The sequence below is a fragment of the Chinchilla lanigera genome, unplaced genomic scaffold, assembly GCF_000276665.1.
Source record: "Chinchilla lanigera isolate Chin_1 unplaced genomic scaffold, ChiLan1.0 scaffold00177, whole genome shotgun sequence".
Lineage (NCBI taxonomy): Eukaryota > Metazoa > Chordata > Mammalia > Rodentia > Chinchillidae > Chinchilla > Chinchilla lanigera.
The window spans coordinates 371,363-393,318 of record NW_004955578.1 but is presented as its reverse complement, the minus strand read 5'-3'; the positions used below and the strand labels follow the sequence as shown (position 1 = coordinate 393,318).

Genomic DNA, 21,956 nt, shown 5'->3' with positions numbered 1-21,956 from the left:
GGTTTTCCAGGTTTTGCTTATAAATCAAAATGAGGCAGTAGATAGAGTCATGGGAAAAGGAAGAAGACAGACAAGTCAGTTACCTGTATGGTGGCCTCTGATTCCATATTGACCATGAAGTGGAAATGTTCAACATTTACATGCTGAGAAGCTTATAAAGATATAGCCTGAACAAAGGAATGCAAACAGCTGATGTGGAATACAATGGTAAGCTTTTCCATTCAAACTTTAACTGTAACTTCTTCTTTTAAGAAGAAGTTCTTTTAACTTCATTTAATAAAGTTCATTTAATAAAATCTACACTGAAATCTGGTCAGCTCATAAACTTCTCTCTAGTAATTCCCTTAACTGTCCATTACAGATTTTTAATAACACACTTACAGCTCCTACTAATCACAGGTCAGAGATAGGCTTCACCATAACGTTTTATAAAATGCAAGCCACATCACCTCAAAATTCATTTTTTCAAAAACTGACTACTCAGTACCTGAAAGGGGATCCACAGTGACACAGTGTGCTGTCTAAAATGACTTAGCTAAAACAATCCCATAGTGCCACCAGCAGAGGTCACACCAAAGTGAATCATGGCGCTTCCAATGCTATCTTCTGGGAAATGAACAGGTCCCAGCGGCATGCGAGTTCAGAGTGGCCATTTAAACATGGAGCTTATCAATGGTAATGTATTCAATGACATGCCTAACTGCTACCATATTCAGTGATAAGGTAACCTACACATCCCTTATGGCTTTTCTTACAAATAGCAAATATAGGAGAAAGCCTATTTAAAAAGTCTCTTAGGTATTTTTAACAGTTTCTGAATTATATATAGGAAGCTCTGACTTAGTTGTATGTAGTTTGATTTATGTGTCCACCATTAAATCCAGATCACATTTTATATCAAAATTTATGTTAAGCAGAGCCAAATTGCTTGACCTTTGGTCAGTCAAAACGTTCCTCAAGTACACTTTGAGATGCTTTTGTCCATTTTCATAGTGTTCATTCTCAACTTTCATCACAGGAAGAATACACAGGACTTTCAGCAAGGCATACACATTAGGAAAAAACTTGATGTAGGCAAATGGAGGGCTTCATAAATGGTAGTTGGAAGCTCAATGTCTTTCCCTCTGTGTTTCCATTTGATTCTCCAGCAATGAAGCTCAGCTGAGAGTGTGTCAGGATTAGGTAAGTCACTTCTGCACATGTCAGCATGATGTTCCTCTGATGTGTTGAATTTGAGCTGTCCCATGACTAAGGGTACCAAAGGCAAGCATTTAAGAGCTTTGAGATGCTGTTCTGAGAATACATCTTTAAGTTCCTGAATAATGTGCTCAACTGTTGGGACACTTAAGGTTTCTTTATAGTAACTCTCAGTCGTTAACTGAGATTCTAAGTTACCTTGCTGAACCCTGTGAAATTTGCTAGGGAGTTTCATTTGAATATCAAGTTTGGTTGCCAAATTTGTGGCTTCCTCAAACCAAAACTCATGATAAACTTCAATATTTTCCATTGCTTCAGCGAGTGAGTGCAGTACAGCAGTCAAGCTACTGGCTGCAAAAGAGACATCTGAAGTTTGTCCCTGGAGATTTTTCCCAAAGTCCCTTGTAAATGATAGACATTTTTGAGAAGAGCAATGGCAATAATAAAATCAAAATCTGTCACTGCACTCGAGTACAAATGCTCGGCCAGCTATATAGTTGTTCCATCTAATATTTGTGTCACTATTTATACCATCAAAATAAACATAAAACAAGTGCTTGCAGGAGGTCCACTAAACCTTTGAAAGTATCGTGCCTGTCTGTACACTGAGAATGACATATTTCCTTCAATTCTTTACCCCTTTCTTTACTGTTCTGAAAAAGAACAGAAATTACGTTGTCAAGTTCTAAAAGTAGTTGTGGCGACTGATGGAAAAAAGAACAAACTTCCTCAGTTGTTCCTAACACAACTGATACCCTACCTCAGGCACTGATTTTGCCAACCGCATGTTTAAGGTACAGGAAGAGCTGAGTGTGTAGATAGCTTGGGGATATTTCTTTAAAAGTCTAGAAGTAACAATTTTCATTTTATTTATTTATTTATTTATTTTGGTACCAGGATTTGAACTCAGAACCTTGCACTTGCCAGGCAGGCGCTTGTGCTGCTGAGCTACATCCCCAGTCCAACAATTTTCATTTTAGAAGAAAATCTGCTGGGTACAATATAAGCCTGGCCACGACAATACTCCATATTCAGTCCCCACTTCTCCGTTATTGTAGTGTGAAATTTAACAGCCAAAATTTCTGCATCAGCTTCATAAGGCAAGAAGCCCACACACTCTTCTCTTAGGTTATGAGATTCATTGACAAACCTCACCGAGACAGGTAAGAGATCTTCCCCTGCTATGTCCACCACATACATCCTCAGTAACGATGGAAAAGAAGTGTGAGTCTCTCACTTCCCAGAGGGTTTCTCCCCGAATACAGCTCTCACAGATCTCTAGCATCTGTTCGTGCTGTGTTTTTGAACAGAACAGTGTGTAAACAGCTGTGGTCTCAAAGCACCTTCTCAGAACCTCTTCATCAGAATTTATCTGGCACTCTAGCAGTGCTTGAAAGTTATCAGGTGTCAAGAGACCTTTAGGAATTTCGTCAGTCTCATGCCCATCCAAAGGTATGTTTTCTTTTCCCATAAGAATTTCAAATAGAGACTTTAAGTATGCTTTGTTTTCCCTCTCTTCAAGGGTTAAAGGTAAAATGTCTTCATCCTGCTTGGTGTCCACCACTTCTGCACGGGAGTCTGAGCATGACTCTTGTTCGTTTCTTTATATTTCTGTTCCTGTTCAGAAGTTTCGTCAATTTTTTTTGGTTTCAGTGTCCTGATTTCATCTTCACTCAATTCTTTTATTTGTTTTCTCTGTCTACTATGTGGATTGTTCAAATGACTGGTAAGATCAAGTACTGTTGGTATTGAACTGTCTCAAAGAACAGTCCTAATAAGGACTCTCCCAATGACTTCACAAGTGTCTGCTTCACTTAGTTTTGAGAAATAAAAGAACCCAATCATTCTTTAGTTTTCTGATATCTCTGCAAAATGTAGAGTTCTACAGATTACAGAGGTCTCAAAGTGTTTGGCACACAGTCGATAATGTCTTTTTAGTTGATCAGGTGTTTTTATCTTCTAAGTCTGCTCTCCTACAATTCTCCACCCACTTCTGGCATCTGGCCAGATCCCGCGGAAACCTGAAGAAGGCCAGGTAGGACTAAAGGCTCTTCCGAGTGCAGTTGGGGCCCACGCAGAAGTTTGGCACAGTCGCTCGCCCGACCACCAGCTGCCCAGTCCTCACCTCCCTGCCTCCTCAGGGCAGCCCGCCCGCTCGTCGGGGCCGGGGAGGGGAGACCAAAATACTTTTAAGAAATAACATTACATTTCAAAATATTGGAAATAGTATGTACTGATTTGTATTTTGACTTAATGGAACAAGAAGAGAATAATATTCAACTCGGAAGGGTTTACTGACGACAAAGCTCTGTAAAGTTCAAAATGTCTTCGTCTCCCTTTGTTCTTTCCACTGGTTATAAAATGTCCTGAGAATATTTATTATGAGAAAATTGTCAATCACAGGTTTAATGATATACTTTGGAAGAAACTAATGAGAAAGCAAATTGGAAGTGAAACTTCATCTTTGTTTTCAAATAAGTGGTCTTAATTTTTCTTCTTATAGAAAATGTTTAAAGCAGTTTATTATAAATATATCTAAACCAATGATTTCTGCAGCTTTCAGGTAAAGTCCAGCACTTTGTTTACATAAAATCTATGAGAAGAGGTCAGTAGAGAAATAATTTAATCTTAAATCATGAGCTCATCCATTCAAGTCCTTGGAATAATTCCTTGCCAGTAAAAGCACAGTGGATATGCCACTGGTGATATTTTTAAAATATTTTAAGTTTTTTTTTTTTTTTGACCAGAAATCAAACTCAGGACCTTGCACTTGCCAGCCAAGGCACTGTGCCACTGAGCTATATCCCCAGCCCCTCACTGGTGATCTTTAATAGAAGTGAGCTTAAGAATTTAAGGATTTCTACTACAGCAATACATTCTTGAACATCTTTTTTTTTTTTAAGCTACAATCAGCAATCATCTTTCATGAGCTAACATTTTGTGGAGTTCTCTAGTTACAGAAATACTTTCTCTGTCTGTACTGTCCACAACCACTATTCCAAGCTCTGTATTTGAATAGTAGGTATTCCAGGAAGAGTGAAGAGATTCTTGACTGCCAATATTCCATATCTGCAAACATATATTGTTAATTACTCTTTTCTACATTACTTCCTATTGTAGGGGATGTATGCACAATTTCATTCAAAAAATTGGTAAAGAAATCTTGAAAACATAGGTGTAGGTAGAGAGTTCATGAACAAAACCCAGACTGCACATGAAATACTGCAAAGAATCAACACCGAGGATCTCATCTTATTAAAAAGCTTTTTTGCATCAAAAGAAATCACTAACAGAGTAAAAAGACAACCCACAAAGTGGGAAAAAATTTTGGCCAATTGTCTCTCAGAAAAAGGACTTCTATCTAGAACATATAAAGAATTGAAAAAAAATCAGACCCTCCCAATTTCAAAGACCCAATCTAAAAATGGGTATCTGAGATGAATATACACTTTTTGGATGAAGAAATACACATAGCAAGTAAATATATGAAAAAATGTTCATCATCATCGGTCATTCAAGAGATGCAAATTAAAACATTACTGAGATTCCATCTCACCCCAGAAAGAATGGCTGTCATCAAGAAATCAACCAATAATAAATGCTGGCAAGGCTGTGGGGAAAATGGAACCTTCTCCACTATTGATGGGAGTGTAGACTGGTACTACTATAGAAATCAGTGTGGAGATTCCTCAAAAAGCTAAGATTAGAGGTCTCATCTGACCCAGCTATTTCCCTTCTTGGTATCTTCCCAGAAGAATTAAAAACATCATACCACAGCAATATATGTGCACCCATGTTTATAGCAGCACAATGTGTAATAGCTAGATCTTGGAAACAACCCAAATGCCCATCAACTGAGGAATGGATAAAAAAGATATGTGGTATATTTATACAATGGAGTACTACTCAGCCATAAAGAAGGATAAACTTGAGACTTTTATAGGTAAATGAATGCAATTTGAGACCATACTCATCAGTGAAATAAATCAGACTCACATGTATAAACATTGTATTTTCTCCTTTATATGAGAAACTGAAAGAATAAATAAGTTCTAAAATGTACAACAGGTATTGTAAAATGGGAAGAAATTGTTCAAAAGGAGAAAGGAACTAGTATGGGTGAAAGGGGAAGGGACAGTAGGGAAAAGGGAAATATGCAAATCAGCTATACTATTAGTGTTTCTTAGTTCATAAACATGGAAGGTTTGTGCTAATATCAACTGGAGAAATTTTTATGCCCATATCTTGTACCCTGAGCAACTACTTTAAAGACAACATGTAATGTATGAACTATTGTTATTCTCCTATGATTTTGTTTTTACTTTTTTTCCCATAAAATGATGTAAAATAAAATAAGATAAAGAAAATTTGTAATGGATAATAGATTTCCCTGCATTATCCAACCCAGCAATGTTAAGGTTGTGCTCCTGGTGACATTCTGGTGAAGAGAATTTCTATTTTTTGGCAGCAAAGCCCCTCTAGCTACCTAGGCCTCCCCTGGCTCAGGCTGAGGGGGAGAGAAACACATTAGAGCCCCCACCTCTGCTCCTACCACTCGCACTGGCTGCCAATCCATTTCCAGTGAACTGGAGGGAGGCCAAAGGCACAGGCAGCCCATGTGTGAGGCGCTGACGCTATCACTGTGGCACTCACCTAGCTTGTGGACATTGCTGCCACATTGTCTGCCAACATATAATTTTTGACCAATGAAAGACTCTTGTTATTGTACACAGACAACAATAGGCATTATACTTATAAAATCCATTTTTTATATTATTTTGATCTGCTGAAACCTGAGTAGAAACATATCATTAACTTTAAAACACTTTTACTTTTATCTGTTTATAGGCCAAGTTAAAGTGTAGACCTAAATGTTTTAATAAGTTTGGTATTTTGAGGACCTATTTAAACTGTTCTCCATGGAAATCCCAAAGAGAGGAAAAACAGAAAAAGAAATTGTTGAGCTCAAACAAAGTGGCAGTTGCAGGTGCTGTAACCATTTGTCAGCACAGATTGCAGAGGCAGACAGACAGGCACACATAAGACCACTGCATTTATACCAGAGTGCACTCGGATGTATTGGCCAAGGCATCTTTTATGACTTAGGAAATGATTATTACTTTAGTTTATGATACAGCCCATACTTGGAACAGTCAGTGTCCCTCTCCCCTTCCCTCCCCCACCATGCACAAGCATGTGTGTTCCCAAAGCTCCCAGAATGCTGTGACCAAGTAAATTTGGCAAGAGAGAGAGAGAGAGAGAGAGAGAGAGAGAGAGAGAGAGAGAGAGGGAGAGACAGGAGGTGAGAGCAAGAGAACTGACTCAAAGCTCACACATAACTCTCTAGATCCTGTTTAATTTCTCCTTGTGCTGCATAAGTAAATGAAACTTGCTCAGGTTTCCCTATGAAGTTGGCATGGAGGGGCATCAGGTTAGCTGCAGGGGTATTGGGCCTCACTCCAGGATAGAGGGAGGTATGGGTTCTTATCTAGGGGGCTGTCTGGGTTTTGCTTTCCCTCTGTGGGAGGCCCAAGGTTGGGTACCTCCCCAGTGGGGCAAAGGGAGGGTATGAGATTAGTACCAAAACAGCTGAGGAGGGTTAGTGGGACACTGAAGACACCCCTTGGGATGATTTCTGAGATTAAGAACAATTAGACACAAGCTACTCCAACCCATTCCCTTCCTTTTGCCAAACAGGTCCAAAACAGGGCATATGGTATTATTATTTACAGCCCTCCCTGGCCTGGCCACTATTCTTGGTCCCCTAAGGTGAGGCATTCATACAGTGAAAGGTTAGGGACCTCTTTCTCAAACTTCAGGGAAGGAGACACTTTAGGGGGAGGGTGGTGGCACAGTTGAAGGGCCGGTCCCCATGTGGAGGAAGAGAAAGACTGAGAGGATCCCCTTTACATCCCTGGGTGTCCCCTGGTACAGAGGCTCTCTCAGTTAAGGCCAAGGTGGGGAAAGAAGACCAGCCAAGGCTCTAACCTGTCATGCTGCAGGTGTCTACCTACTGACAGACTTTTGAGGCCCCAATATGCCCTGTAGCAGATTTCTACCTGCAACATCTTTTCTTCCTACCTCACCTCAAAGAGACAGCTGTCTCCTATCATGCTGGAAGGTCTCAGCACAGCCTTGGCTTCCTGCCCTGGGCCTTTACCACTATCAGGATTCATCCATACTATAGCCATGTGTAGATTCGGAGCCAGTGTCTTTGTTTTTCTCTTCTGGAAATTGGACTAGGGCCCTGGTAGCCCCTCTTATCTCCTCAGTGATGATGGCTGGAAAAAGACTATTGACTGGGCTATCCTGGAGAGCTGCTCACAGCTAATCTATGCCCAAGGCTCCAGATCTGGGTAGCCTGTCCAGTAGAGTCTTTCCTTCAAATTTTCATGGAACCAAAAATATGTCAATTCTGGCAGCGTGTATCATGTAGCATAGCTCTGCCACTCGGCTGTCCAAGCAGCTTACTGAGATGATAACCTCCATATCAGTAATGAATTAAAAATATAAAGTTAAAAAAACAGAAAACAAAGACACTTTATTTAAAAGAGACAAAAGGCAGAGATAGAATACCACACTGTGAGAGAGAGACTAGGAGGTTTGGAATCAGAAAAATCCAAGGGCCTTTGTCTTCAGCCCTTTTTATTAGTGTGGTGGAAAAGATTCCTTCTGGAGCTCATCACCACATGATTGGCTGCTTCAAATCCTAGGACCCTTCATTTGGCCACCATTTTCTATGGGCAAATTCTTTTTTTTTTTGGATCATGTTGGTACATTTATATGCAAATACAAGACTTCATTACTGTAAGATATTGAACATGAGCGTTACAATTATTACTGAATCTGAATCTGACTCTGTCCATTAATGTTAAATACAAAATGAAATGAATGTAAAAAATAAGAATATACACATTCAAAGAGCTTATTACAGTATAAAATTACTGAGGTCTGATCAGCTGCCAACCTCATCTTCTCTAGGTGGGAAGGTTTGGGTCAGGGGCTCTCTTGGGGATATAGAATGCTGGGGACTCTTGATTCCATCCCTGCACAACAGGCTGGGGGGCTAGGAGCAGGCAAGGACAGGTGGGTGACAAGGGACAGTGATTAATGGAATACCGGCCGGGGCATTATTATTGACACAGAGCCCACCCAGTTGGAGCTCTAGGGCCTGGCAGATGGCAGACAGGAAGAGATGGGCAGCTCAGACAGGGCATAGGAAAGGAACATCTAGCAGAGGGAAAAAGAGCCTGCTTATCCCCCGGGAGGCATTCTATGGTGGGTTTCTCCCTCACCCCCTGCTGCCCTCCTTTCCTGCTGAGACTTTCTGCCTATTGTTCTTGGCTCTGCTCTCTCAGTGAGTTCATCTCTACCCCGCCCTCCATCCCTAGGGTGAGAGAGGAACTTCCTGACTTCACAGTGGAGGTCTGTTCCCCAAATCAGCATAGTAAACAGAGGAAAGCTGTTAAATAAGGGTCATCCATGCTGAAGTATACCAGTGTCGCCACAAGCCAGCATTCTTGGTTCCAATGGACAGAATACAGAAGGGAGAAGTCATTATTTGAGATGAGGGCCTGGGCAGGAGCAGGGAGGACAGATGTGTGTGACCCACCCAAGCCAGTCAAGATAAAAGCAGGGCCCAAGAAGTGAGGAGCCCCAAACTGCAACACGGAGTCCCAGGAGCATCTACAGAGAGATGTGTGTGTATTTGTATTTATAGAATATGACCATATTATCACATATAATATATATTATGTGCACACACATATGGACCCAGACACAGAAGTGCACATATGCGCACACACACACATGGAAGGACTGAGGAGTCCAGACTACATGCCCTATGTATAAATGTGCTTGGCACTCAGGCAATCTCTAGAATATGTAACTTGGTTAAGCTCTCTGGGCAGGAAGGTAAATGCTCACAAACCTTCCCACCAAATCCTAGCAAGGGAAGGTGGGGAGTCAGGAGACCTCCATCCAGGAGATGAATGGCATCGGGAGGGGTGGGAGACCCCTGCTCCTTGCCTCATGGCCCTGGCAAATATCAACAGCCACAATTTGATTTCAGTAAGGTACAATTTGATAGCAGGTGCTCGGAGTCAAGAACACATCACTGCTGACCCTTTCTCATGGCAACTCCACCACATCGATCTGGCGGAAGGAAGAGGCTGTTGTGCATGCACTCACATGCTGGGAGCCACAGGAAAAGCTGATCACGGCTTTGGCAGAATGGACAGCAATCTAGCTGCTCAGTGGCATCCAAGGTGGTCTAAGGGAGGCTGGCCAGCAGGCAGGACACTGTGGGGCAGTTACTGACCCTCCATTGCCAGCAGGTTATGGTCAGGGAGTACCAGGCCCTTCCTTTCTGCAACTCCAGGATGGTCTTGTAGCAAAAATATTACTGCTCAGGGGTCTGGATGCTGAAGGTCCTCTGGGTCCTCATGAGTGACACTGTCTGTAACACACTGAGGGTGGCAAGCTCCAGTTGTGCCAGGCAGATGTCTAGTGAGCAGAAGATATCTGTCCTGCTGATGCTTGCACTACAGTGGACTGTGATGGGTGGCTGCTCGGGGCATTGCCTCTTGGAGTGGGTGCCCATGCTGCTGACGGCCAGGCTCTGCTGGCTCCTGATGGCCCTCAGGACTTCAATGAGTGATGCTCCTGAGGAAGGGACGCCATAGTCTGGCCAGCTCAGGAATTGGAAGAGGGTCACTTGGCCTTTCTCCCTCTCTGTGTTGTCAATTTCAAGTGTTGTTTCTTATACTGGTTCATGTTCTCCACACCCAGATTGGTCACTGTGAGGAAGCCAAATCAGATCTGAGTGTCATTTTCTAGAGGCCACTACTGGCCACACTTCCTCTTCCACCTTCTTCAAAGCAGGTGGTCATGACAATCACCAAGACCTTCTGCTGCCACATCATGAGCCAGAAATCATGATAGGTGTTTTCCAAAGGGCCCTGGGTGCCAATGTAAGCTTTCTTCTGCTTGTAGCAGTCCATGACACTGGCACTGATATAATCTGTCTGGGTGAGACCACTTTGTTTTGCCAGATCCACTCGAGTTTGGTCCAGGCAGGGGACATCTCTATAATGGTTCTTCTCTAGGTTTCCTAGAGACATGGGACAGTGGAAAGTGCCAATTGGGTTCTCTCTACAGATATCTTCATACTCTTCACAGATCCCCTGCTTTTGCCTGGTGTTGACAGAGTCCACCAGCTTGTGGATGGTCGTGGAGTGGAGACCCACATATTCTGGGAGGCACTCGCTGGGCAAGTGCTGGGTAACCTCAGATGTCTTTAGTATCTGAATCCTGTCCCACACTTTGTCCTTTGGGAAGACGCTGATGATGGAGTAAGATGCTTGGAACTAGATGGGTGCTCCCTACTGTTGGTACCTTTTTCAAGTGGACCAGAAATGCTCCCTTCAGCAGGTTGAGGGCTTTCTTGCCAAGATCCAGCTCAGAGTTGGCATAATTAGCACCACAATGTCATAGATAAACACCAGGCTGTTCCTTGGAGTTTCAAAGCTATCAATGGCCCTGTCAAGCAAGTAAAACAGTGCCAGGGCAAAACATGTTGGGCTGAGTTGGGATGGTGAAGAAGGCCACATTCCAGGAGAGCAGGGGAATGTTGTACTGAACAGTCCACTACTTAAGCTCTTCAAAAAACTGCTTGGTGGCCTACTCCTCCTCTGGGGCTCCAGGGCCAGGCCAGGCCGGGGCTCCACCAAGGGAGCAGCATGTGAGGGCTACAGCCTGCACCTCAGCAACTCTCTGCCCTTCTGCCTGCCTGCACCTTGCGCTCCGGGCTGCACTGACCACTGCGCCCAGGCTTTTCAAGCCCCAGGCAGCATGAGGTCTGTCCTGAGCCTCAGATTTGTGCACAAATTCTTTTTAAAAAAGTTTTATTTTAAAAATAAAAGAAGGAAAACATTAACAAACAGACATCCATTTACAAAATAGCATAAGAACAATACAAGCAACACAGAGTTACAGATAAAGTTGTAGGAAATTAACAATGGTTGCTGTATTACGTATTGCTATCTTCAAAGTGGTTTCTCAGGAAAACAGAGACATGCAAGATTGATCAAATAAGTAATCATTAACTGTTCCCTTCAGTAAAGCAACAGAAGTCAGTAGTACAACTATGTTAGTTATTCTGTATACACATATATACATAATTTCCCCTTCTTTCTTTTCTCTTTTTCCTCATCCCAGTTGCTCTTTACTTTTGAGCATTTTCCTTTCATTTCACAATGTCTATCACACCTCCTAATTTTTATTCACTCTTTCAGGTTCTTACACTAGTGAGACAATATGTTGCTTACACATAGAGGGCTGGTTTATTTCACTTATGAGTATGGTCTCTAATGAGCATGACCATTTACCTGTAAAAGCCTTGAGTTTATCTTTCTTTATAGCTAAGTAATATTCCATTATATAAAAGTATCACAATTTTTTATTGAATCCTCAGTGGATGGACATTGGCTGCTTCCACAATTTAGCAATCACAAATTGCTCTGCTGGGAACATGTGTGCACATGTATCTCTGTGGTATGATGCTTTCAGCTCTTCTGGAAAAATACCCAGAAAGGGAATAGCTGGGTTGAATGGGACCTCTAGACCTAGTTTTCTGAGGAATCTCCAAACTGATTTCCACAGTGGTTTCACCGGTCTGCATTCCCGTCAGCAGTGGAGAAGAGTTCCTATTTCTCCACAGCCTCACCAGCATTTGTCACTTCACCATCTGCTGGAAGATATGTACAAATTCTTCGATGAACTTCATTTGGTTTTCTTTGTCCTGTCAGAATCTTATCTTTGAAATTTATAGGCTGGTTAGCAGAAACCTTACATACAAGGTCGAGTTAGCAATTAAGTAAAGGGAAACAGTGAAAAAAATATGCACACACATACACGCACACACACATGTACATCTAAGTGTGAGTATAGTATATTTTATGTATTGAGTTTTCTGTTATGTAGCTTTCTTCCCATTTTGTCTCCTTTGTACTTTATTGCAGGTGGTGAGGGGTAACTAATTTTAGCTGGGGCTCTTGGTTGAGCCATACATTGTTCATTAGCTCTCTCCTAAGTGCTACTATCAGCAAAGGTTAAGTTTTTCTAGTCAGGATTTGCCAGAAAGCTTATTGAGGCCTTCATCCCATTATTTCTCTGTCTGCCCCTTTTTCTTATAGAGGCATTTAGAACTTTTCCGGTCAAACAGACATTTGCAGAAAAGAAACTTTTCATGACATTATCACCAAACTGTCAAAAATCAATAACAAAAGAAACTAAAAGTAAAATTTAAAAATAGAGGGAAAAACCAAATCATTTGTAGAAAAACCTATCGAAAAATATCAAATTTTTCAACAGAATCTCTAAAGGCTGGGAGGTCTTAGAATAATATATTTCAAGCCCCTAAGGAAAATAATTAGCAATGTATATTAGATGGTTATATCCCATGAGGCTATCCTTCAAAATTGAAAGAGAAAATAAAAGTCTTTCAAGATAAGGATAAACTAATATTTTTAATTTTAAAAAATAAAAGAAAGAAAACATATTAACAGACAGACACCCATTTACAAAATAGCATAAGAATAACAGAAACAAAACAGAGTTACAGACAAAGTTGTAAGAAATTAACCATGATTGTTTTATTACTTATTGATAACTTCAAAGTAGTTTCTCAGGAAAATGGAGATATACAAGATTAATCAAACAAGTAATCATTAACTGTAAGGATAAACTAATTAAATCCATGTTCAATAAAGCAGCATTACAGAACGTAGTTAAGGGAATCTTAAACCTAAAAGAAGAGGACCAGCAGAACCACAGGAAGAAGGGAAAGAAGAAATCGTATTTGGACAGCAGATGCAGTAGTGAAAATCAAGAAGGAATCAAATGCTAGAAAAGCATAAATATATTGGGCATGGGCAACGTGGCTGATTAGAGGAGTCAGGTCAGATGTACACGGAAAAGATGCACTGAAAATGCAGGTATTCTGGAGTGGGGGAGGAACTTACACCCTGAAACGGAAGATTAATCAGAAAGATGATACATATTGTTCAAAACAAATATCTGGATCATGAGAAAGAGAAAGAAGCACCACCATGGGTGGTCTGCTCCACCTCAGCCCCTGCTCCTCCTGGGAGGATCCTTCAAGGGAGCATCCCAGAGTCAGAAGTAATGATGTCATCACTTCTCCTCCAAACACTGCTGCATGCTACAGCCTGGCAGCATCCTCATCAGCACCCACCATGGGGAGAGAAACCCCACTCTCACACATTGGGCAGAGAGAAAATAAGCAAATGGTGCCTAGATACTCCTGCCGGTGCACACCAGGTAAATTGTGTTAACTTCTGCTCTCACACACCTGCGCACACCTGCTGGTGCACGCCCACATCTGGCCACCCCTACCATGGCTAAGGCAAGAAGGGAATTGTGTGGACACTCAGACTTTGTAGTGTTGCAGTCACAAGGAAATTTCATGTACTTTCTCTTGTTGGAGGATTTGGTCTGGGTTCTTGCTGGATTTTTTGTTACTTTTCTTTCTGTTCCCCACCCCACCCCCTTAGGTTTACTTTGTATTTATTTTCTCACCTCTTCAGCCTATTCAGCTTCTTCTACTCTAACTTCCATGGCAATACTATTTTTTTTTATTTTATACTTGTTTCTTCCACTTTAAAAAATTCTTTATTTCAAAAATTTTCCCTATATCATGCTCCTTCTCAGTCACTCTTGTCTGCTCTTGTATTTACCTCCTGTCCCCTCTATCATATTCCTTTTACTCTTCTGTATCCTACTTAGCTTATTGCCTTTGCATGCCTCTTCTCCACTTTATAGGCACATGAATATATCATACATGCATGCCTATGTTTGTGGCACACAACTCACAATAGCTAAACCATAAAATCAGCATAGATGCCCATCAACAGATGAATGGATAAAGAAAATGTGGCATTTATATCTTCCAATGGAGTACTACTCAGTCATAAAGAAGGGTAAGTATGAGTAATTTGTAGGCAAATGGATGGCTCTTGAGACCAGAATACTAAGAGAAATAAATCAGACACAGAAGGCTAAATGTTGCATGGTTTCTCTAATATGACCCTATTCTGGTAATAACCCTCAAAATCTTACTGTGCAGAACATCATCACATAACCCTCAGCCAGAGGGTAACTCAGTGATCACGTGGGCCTGCACTTTGTCATTCTGTGTCCACGTGTACCTGAGAATGGCATTTTGGGTGGGGGACATGGACATCTGGGAGAACAAAGAGCAGTGGCTATCAGTTTTGTGCCAGACTCTTTGCCAGAATAGGTTCATGTACTAATAAGACCCAAATACATAAATAATCTTAAAAGCAAAATAAAAGACAGATGGTAAGAATCAGGGAGGTAGATTCTGCGGAGGTGGGGAGGAAATATTGGGAAGGAAATACAGGAGAGGACCAGGAAAAAGCAGGAGTAAAAATGATCAAAATGGAGTATACAGTTGTACCAATTATATACCAAGATGTCTGTAAACATAAATTAATTAATTTTTAAAGTCCAATGGTTATTATTAGGCTTACAGTAAATACAGAAAAAAGGATAATAGAATAAACAATTGCACCTTTCTGCTTCTATGAATGAGAAAATCCAACCATTAGTACTTACAGTTTTTGCTTTTAAAAGACAATACAACATAAGAACTCAAAGTAACTGAACAACATTGATGAATCCTTTCCCTAAAATGGGGAAGATGATCACACACATAGCAAAGATGCTACATGCCTGGGAATTCACCCCCGTCCTTCACAGGGATATTAAATTCAATCCATAGAAAAAGATACCTTTCAGAGTATTAGTTTCCAAAGCGCTTTCTTTCTTTTCCTTATTTTTCATGGCTGTTTTCATAGGTAATGACAGACATAGATGCAATAAGTAATTTTTGTGGTGCTTATTTACTTAGGAGACTTTCTGTAATAGAACATTTTCCGAGATGGACATAGTTGTTTGTTTCCCAATAGCAACTTTTAAATAGAGGACTTTAAAATTTTTCCCATAGAAAAACACACTAATTTTCAATGAGGATATGCTTTTTAAAGTGAGCATTGTCCAGTAATAACCCTCAAAAGCTTACTGTGTATAACATCATCACATAACCCTCAACCAGAGGGTAACTCAGGGATCATGGAACCTGCAGTTTGTCAGTCGGTGTTCACATGTATCTGAGAATGGCATTTTGGGTGGGGGAGGTGGGCAGCTTGGAGAACAAAGAGCAGCGGCTATCAATTTTGTGCCAGACTCTTTACTAGATACCAGAATAGGTTTATACCATGATTTCTTAAAGCCTCTAGCATGCTAGTATAGATATACTCTGTCCTAATTGGCCAGACTCTTCCATGTTGCAAGTGTTGTCCCCACATTTATATCATCCCTTTTCATTCCTGTCATCCTACCTATGACTGTCTAAGAGGTGTGCGTATGTGTACAGCTGTGTGTGTGTACTAAACAGACTTTCTTAAATTTATAGGATCAATAAAATAATCATGTCTATATTCCTGCATTGATCTCCTAGAACAATGACCCTGGTACATAGATTATGGTTTGAGAGTTAGTTTTCTTCCTTTGACAGCTGAAGAAACTAGGACCAGATAACTAAGGAAATACATCTAGGAAATGGTAGAGATGGGACTAATGCCTAGGACTTGAGCTCCTATTGCTCATGTCTTTTTTGATATATCAAAGACTGCCATGCTACAACATTCTTAATATGATGTTCAAGTGGTCTGTCATTATATTTCCTAAAAGAATAGAACCCAATTTTACATTGTAATTTCTATTTAAAAGGAGTACAAGTCAATTGTTTTCTTTTTAACTTATAGCTGTGGAATTAATCATTGATGGAGTCAATGATAAAATACTACCTTGTAGTCAACACTTCAAGCTTCTAAGCAAACTTCATTCATTTCTGGTGTTCTCTTCCTTACCCTCTGGTAAATATGGTAACTGATTTCTTTATAACATTAAGTGTCACTGTCTTCATAAGCATTGGTGTAAGGAAGAAAGAACTAATTTTATCAGTGTACCAGCAGATATTTTAAGGCCTACTAAAAATCACTCCACTATATTATTTTATTCTTCTGTGGATCCAAGTGTCTTTCAAAGTGAGGTTTCCACTTTCTTGGGTCTTATTGAGACCTATGATCATGTCAAAGAGGTTAAATTATAATGTAATTCCCTTATTCTTTTCTTTCAATTTCTATGTGCTTACTAACAAAAGCTATTTTCATTGTACAGTACCAAAAGATATGGCCTTAGAAGAGAATCATGTAAAGAATTCTAAGAAAAAAAAGGTATTCACATTTTGGATCATTCATAAGTATGGTTATTTATAGCTAGCAGTTATGCATTTTAGGTAAGTCAAGCAATTCTTCCAGAGAAAGTGTGAATACTCATATTATATTCAAAGTGAAAGGTTTAATAAGAAAGCTATTTATTATGAGCTAAGAAATACAAATAGCCTTTTCTGAGGAAGAGAAAAATAGAAAATACAGATAAAATGGTTTAAACTCCTGAGAAACTCATTTCTCAATAGTATATCTGTTTACTCATTATCAGGAAAAGGGAGTTAATATTAATTATATCTAGCCTGCATAAGATAACCAGTCAAATAATTGAAAAGAAAATTGCAAAGTAATTAAAGCAGAATAATATTTCTAGAGAGAATCTGTTCTTCAATTTAGAGATGGTGGTATGAGATATACATGATGGAACATCCTTGAAACAGACTGGAAGTTGTGATTGTATTGTGCAACTTTGATATTTGAAACATAGCACATTCTTCTGTAATAAAAACTTATGATAATTTACCTCTTGCAGTAAGAAATGATTCGTCTTACTACTTAATGAACCACCTATTTTTTTTTAAAAAAGAATGCAGATATTGATCACATTAAATGTTTTCACTGAGAGGTTGACATGGACACATACAATTTATCATGGATGGTCTCAGAACGTTTCCTGTGTGTGAGGAACAGAACCACAGGCTTTTTGTATAAGTTCCTGTACATCTTGTCCATGCTGTTCTCAAAGATGGGTTGGTGGGATTTTCCCTTATAAGAGGCTGCCCTGTTGGACCATCATCCAAATGGAGATTGCCACGTGGCCTCTGAAATGAACTGTACCTGGGGTCACTGTCATAGGCACTGTCTCTGTACAGAAGACCTCTTTTCAGCTCCAGTTCACTGTCTTTCTCTGGGTCTCTGGCATCATATAAATGTCTTGGGTGAGCCTGATGTGATTTCATGACATTTTTTACCTGGTCATGGATCTCCTTACACTTTGAAGGTGAACACCAATCAGAATGGAATCTTTCCCTGAGAGAAGCTCTATTTAACACAGGACTTGGAGAATACTTCAGCACTGTTGAGGGTGCTGAATGGACGAGTAAGGTCCTTTCTGAGTGCTGGGCTTGCTACATGACCTGGGGCTCAAGTACCCCTCAAACCTTTTCAAAGAGTCATTGAAGTCTCTTCCATGTGGTGTTCTGATAACCTTATAATCCTTAGGTCGGTAACAGCCAAGATGCAAACGATCATTGTGCATCCGGGACCCCCCATCTCTTTCACAGTCTCTGCCAGACGTCCAAACAGAGTATCAGCCCTGGGACTTGGGGGATCTAATTACAAAAGGTGGTTTATCTGTTTCTGTTTTGAATTCACAAGGTCCTAAATTTAAATGGGCCACCTGCTGCCTTGTGTCTTTAGATAGTTCACACATGCGTCTTTTTGTGTAGGGAGATGGAGAATGTGATTTTGCAGAAATTGTAGGCTGTTTGTAGTTTTTGGCATTTATGCCATATTTACTTCTCTCAGATGACTTGGTTTCTTTCTTCTGTGATCTTGACGTTCTGTTTTGTGGTCTGCCATGTCTTTTCAACTGGAGCTGAATGGTAGGTAAATTTATCCTGAGTATAGCTCTTCCTTGAAGTTATCAGACACTCAGTAATCACTGAAATTTAGAAAATTCCCCTTTGGAGCAGTTTCTGGTAGACCAGAAATCTTCCTCGTGGCAACCTTGCAGTTTGAATCATGGTGTCCAGAAATTTAAATTGGACCCGGGAACATGAAATCTCGTGTATTCTCCTCATGTGTAGACAGTGTTTCACCCACCGGTGGAACGAGTTGTATTAACTCAAACATTGCTGTATCATACTCAAGTTGTGCAACCACATCTCCAGGGTCCACTGCTTCAGGGAACTTTTCAAACACCCTTCTGGCATTGAAGACCAGTGGAAAAGTGGTTGGGACATATTGTGCCTTTTTGTATTGGCCAAATACACAGATGCTAAGATAGATCTTCTTGTCTTTCAGCACCACCCCCAGACAAGTTACAGAGTGGATCTCCAGCGCCAGGGCGCATTGCAGCGCCTTCGCTTTTGGCATCTGCGCGGCGGGAGGGATCCCGGCCCAAAAGAGGCGGGGAAACGCGGGGCGGGGCGGGGACGGGGAGGTGGCGAGGTGACGGTGGTGGCAGCTGTGGCCCCCAGGCCGGGGCCCGCGGTCCAGCCTGGGTCCCCGGAGAAGCAGCTGAACGCGGGGCGCTGACTCGTTGTCATGACAGCCTGTAGGGGCGGGGCCGGAAGAGAGGCATGGCGGGAAGCGCCCGAACTGTGCGCGAGGGCTGCAGGCAGGGGGCGGGGCTCAGCGTTCGCGGGCGGGGCTTCAAAAGGGGCGGGGCGCTGGGCGATCCTCTTATGACGTCACTCTGTGAGCCCAAAGCAGGAGGAAAGAGAACGGCTCTTCAGTGCGGGTGCTGTACGCAGGGCGGGGAGCTGGACTCGAGCTGAGTTCCAGTGGCAATGCTAACTTGAGCCAGTGTCGTCCCTCTGTGGCCTCAGTTTTTCCAGCTGTATAGTATGAATAATAATTATTATTATCGAATTTCACGGTACAGTTTATAAAACCAGCATGAAGAAACTAAGGATTAGAGATTTATCTAACGCAGGAGACAGGAATCTGAGAACTCTGGAGTAAAACCCCAGTTGCCTGCATGGGAAGAGGAGTTTGAATCATCATGATCTTAGTTCCGTGATCTCTGTGTTAGTGTGGTCCCCCTTCCCTCAGGGTTCCTATGTAATTCACCCAGTGCAGATTGCTTAAGTTGGACAGTCAATGAGGGGCCAACCATAAATCCAGTTGGGAAGGGTCTAGCCATCAAAGATAAAAAACCACCAGAGAGATTACCCAATCCAATCTTGTTAAAATCATTTCTATTGCAAAATACGTACACAGAAGTGTGTGAAGTGCCCCCATCTTAATAAAGAACAATGCCTGTGCAACCAGCATCCAGTTACAAAATGGAACATTTGTAGTGCCTTGAAATCGGCCCATCTCATTGTGTTGCCTTGTTTGCTCTGAAAGCAGCAACTCCATTGACTTTTTTTAAAAAAACAAGGCTCCCTTTGCAATTAATAAATTAATTCAGTGGAGGTTGTTTGTTCTTTGTGGTACTGGAGATTGAATCCAGAGCCTCCACACTGAGTCTTCTTTTTCATTTTTTATTCTGAGACGGGGTCTCACTAAGTTGTTAAGTTGTTGTTATAGTTGATACATTGTGTTAACTTGGGGAGTCTAGAGGTTCGGCTAAGTGACTCAGCAGGGAGCCAGGGTGCTTACTTGTATTCATCCTGAGCCTGTGCAAGAGAAAGGCATACAAAGGGTGTGGGTGTAAAGGACCACCTCCACCCCCTTAGGGAGGGTAGTCTACATAAAGAAAGGAAATCAAAAAAGGACTGGCTGCTGGTTCTTCAGGGAAGTCCAGTCTTCATTTTCAGCTTGGTCATCTCCTGCCTTCTATGCAGACTGTTTGGCTTCCGCCTGGGATTCTTCAGCCTTCTGCTATAGGCTCTCCCACCTTCGTCGTAGATTCTTCAGCATTCCCTCACAGGCTCATCAGCCTCCTGATAAGGACTTGCATGGACACTGCAGTGAGCTCTAGGCCTGGGGCTGCGCTCTTCAATCTCCAGCGTGCAAACACCCCCTGCATGCTTCCTCATCCAACTCTGTGGCTAACCATTGTAAGACAAACTTATAATTTCTTATACATTTATATATCTTGTGTTATATCTGTTTCTCTAGTAAACGCTAACTGATAGAGTTGTCCAACCTGAGCTCAAACTTCCTACCCTCCTGCCTCAGCCTGTCAGAACACTGATTGTAGGCATAGGCCACCGCACCAAGATAATTGATTCAGTTGTGGACATTGTAGATATCTTTTTCTGGTTTCATCTGTTTATAAATTTTATCCAGGGTATACTTAATTAATAGAAATAACCTAACTTCAGTGTAAATCAAACCATTTATGTCTCATATTTATGTTTGTGCTTCTGGCATTTTAAGTCTCCCTAAGTCTAGGTGAAAAATATATTTCCTGTATTTTTTCTATAAACATCATAGTTTTGCCTTTCAGCTGCTGATATTGAATCCACCAAGATGTACTCTTTGTATATGATGTTAAATAACCCCAAATCCAGTTTTTTTTCCTCCCCTTTTCCTACTCACTTTCTCATCACAATACCTATTACCCACAGCTTAAAGGACGAGAGGTTTATTTTGGCTTATGCCTTCAGAAGTTTCAGTTCAGGGTTGGAAGGCTCTAAAGCAGAGTCAACGTGGTGGGAGGGCCTGCTGCACAAGAAGGCTGCTTCCATCATGGTGGCTAGGAAGCAGAGGGAAGGGAGGAATCAGGGGAGGAGATACACCCTTCCAAGTTGTGCCCCCAGTAACCCACCTCTAACCAGGCCTCTCTGCCTAACATAACACAGCTGCATCCACTGATGAGCGTGGCACCCACATAATCCCAAAGCCCCATGAAAAAGCCCTATGTCTGAGAGCATGAGAGTTCTGAGGGACAATGCAGGTCCAATCCACAAATATCCTCTAGAAGAAAAGCTGGAATTCTCACCACTACATTAAACAGTTTATGCTTCTCCTCGTTGATTTGAAGTCTCACCTTTATTGTATATTCAGTAGTCAACATTTTATCTTTGAGCTTTCTATTCTGTTTCTGTGCTCTATTTGTGAAGTCTTGCAACAGTGTCACACTGCTTTATTAGTATGGCTTCATAATGTCTTGTTTGGCAAGTTTCCTTGTTTATTATATAGTTTTAGCTATTTGTGATCCTTTATTGCTTTTTTAAAATTTTAGAATAATTTTATCAATTCCTCAAATTATCCAAACTATCCAGTTCAAAGTATCATCCAATCCAAGAGCAAGGAATATGTTTCTATTTATCAGATCATATTTTATATCTTTCATTAGAGTTTTTAAATTTTCTCCACAGAGATTTATTTAATTACTAGTTATTTGTTGTGGCTTGTATCTAGATGTCCCCCCCAAACCTCATGCAGAAATAGATGGGACTTTTCAGAGATGGCTGGATCTAGATTGTGCAATGCTGAGATTAAAGATGTGGTGCTGGGGTTAATTCATGGTGCAATGCTAGGATTAAGGGTGCCCCATCCAAAGGGTAGGTAGCATGGATATTGTCTTAGTTACTCTTCTCTCATTGTTGAAACAAAATACCTGATGCAAAGAATTAAGGAAAGAAAAGTTTATTTAGATTACAGTTCACGCAAGTTTCAGTCTATAATCAGCTGGCTCCAAGGCAGAGTGGCACATGGCAGAAGGCAAGGGTTCAAGGTGGCAGAAAACAGCAAAAGCAGCAAGAGCAAAAAAGGAGGAGCAGCAGAGAGTAAGCCTCTTTCCCT

General features: G+C 41.2%; 3 pseudogenes; 1 reads left to right on the top strand and 2 right to left on the bottom strand.

Annotated features, from left to right (window-relative positions):
• Positions 1-9,509: 9,509 nt before the first annotated feature.
• LOC102025857 lies at positions 9,510-15,084 on the bottom strand (annotated as a pseudogene).
• Positions 15,085-17,193: 2,109 nt separating this feature from the next.
• On the bottom strand, positions 17,194-18,629 carry LOC102029243 (annotated as a pseudogene).
• A 206-nt stretch (positions 18,630-18,835) lies between these two features.
• LOC102025524 overlaps positions 18,836-21,956 on the top strand; it is a 13,085-nt pseudogene continuing 9,964 nt past the window's right edge.